Genomic DNA, 1,992 nt, shown 5'->3' with positions numbered 1-1,992 from the left:
AATAAAGTAAGCACGTATTAAGTCAACGGTATCAAGATCACACATGAGGACTCATGCCACTAAACCTAACCATTTTGGGACTTGAGATCTTTGAGATTGAGTAATTTCCATTAATTCAACATATTTTTCCTTCAATATTATTGTGTCGGAATGTGACACACCGATCAAAAAATACTGTGTCAAAATGTGACACTCCGATCCAAGAGTACCGTATCAGAACGTGACATTCTGATCTAAAAATACCGTGTTGGAACGTAACACTCCGATCCAACAATTAATTTATCATTTAATATCACCATATTTTCATTCGTTAATAATATTTCATCGAGCCTTCTTTATTCAAGGCATTACTTCGATAGAGATAGTAAGATTTTACATTTCACAGTCTCTAGATTTCAGACCAATCACAAAACACACGACCAAGCCACACAATCAAACAATCAAGTACATAGAAAACTTCATAATATCATTCAATGCATATCAGTCACTATTAAGAGTTTACTATCAAATTGCATAAACCATAACCTACCTCCACCGAAGAACCGAAGTCAAGCAAGCTACTTCTTCAATAATTTACCTTTCACCAATGCTTTTGATCCTTTCCAATCTATCAAATATATATGCATAATTTGTAAGTTAACGAGTCTACAAACACTCATATTACTATATGTACTCTAGCCTAGACCTAAAAACTCATCCAATTCTAAAGTCGAGTTACTAAACTTTGATACCAACTAATTTATCAAGTCTCATACATGTAAAAATTTCAAGCCTAGAGTTAAGTCTATGTTCCTCCAAGTAACCTAATCTAATTATGTTAATATTATATAATACATTTATTTTAGTTATCTATCTCAATATATCAAAATTTATCTCATAATAAGATAACCATTCAAAAAGTTACAGCCCAAGTCATAAGGATCATGTACTTCAGTATGTCAAAGAGGAGAAGATGAAACCTGCTGCCTATCATCCATGATCTATGCACCATCCAGTCATATTATTATTATTATTATTATTATTATTATTGTTATTTGTTGTTGTTGTTGTTGTTGTTATTATTATTATTATTATTATTATTATTATTATTATTATTATTATTATTATTATTATTATTATGTTATAAAATCAAGCTCATAAGAATAAAATCATAAAGAGAAGAAGACAAGAGAATTAGATAGAAGAAGAGGAATTTTCTTCTTATTCAAGTGTATACAATGATAAATAATATCTCTATTTATAGTGTTTAGATATCATAGTCATATGTCACCTTGGAATTATACATTGTTATCATCAAGGTTCATATCACCTTGGAATCTTATCACATTGGAAATACTAATACATGAATTCAATTAATTGTTGGATAATTCTAATGGATTATCCATATAACACAAAAGGTTTATAACACTCCCCCTTGGATATCCATAGATAATGTGCCTCGTTAAAATCTTACTAGGAAAAACACTGTGGGAAAAAAATTCTAGTTAAGGAAAAAGAGTACACATATCTTTTGATACGCACTATTTGTTGCCTCATTAAAAACCTTGCCAGGAAAACCCAATGGAAAAAAACCTAGATCAAGGGAAAAAGAGTGCAATGCCTATTATACTCCCCCTGATTAAAACATCACTTAATTTCTCTTTATGATGTCTCCAAAATCTTCATACATTGTGGTTGGTATATTCTTTTTTGAATGAAAAACCACACATTTCCTGAATATGGTGTGTCATTTATCTCAACCAGACGCACTTTCGACTTGCTTCATGGAGGGCTTTTATTTTTGCGTAGCAAAATTTGATTTATTGATCGCCAGGATATTATTGTGCCTCCACATGAAAACAAATAGCGTGTTTGAGATCGTGTTTTATGCGAATCAGATAAATATTTTGCATCTGCATAAACAATCAATTTTGTCTTGGATTCCTCAGAATAGAATAAACCTATAACTATGGCCCTTCGAGGTTATTCAATAATGTGTTGAACACCATTTCA

Source organism: Solanum lycopersicum, chromosome 3 (genome assembly GCF_036512215.1).
Source record: "Solanum lycopersicum chromosome 3, SLM_r2.1".
NCBI lineage: Eukaryota > Viridiplantae > Streptophyta > Magnoliopsida > Solanales > Solanaceae > Solanum > Solanum lycopersicum.
This window is presented reverse-complemented; position numbering follows the sequence as displayed.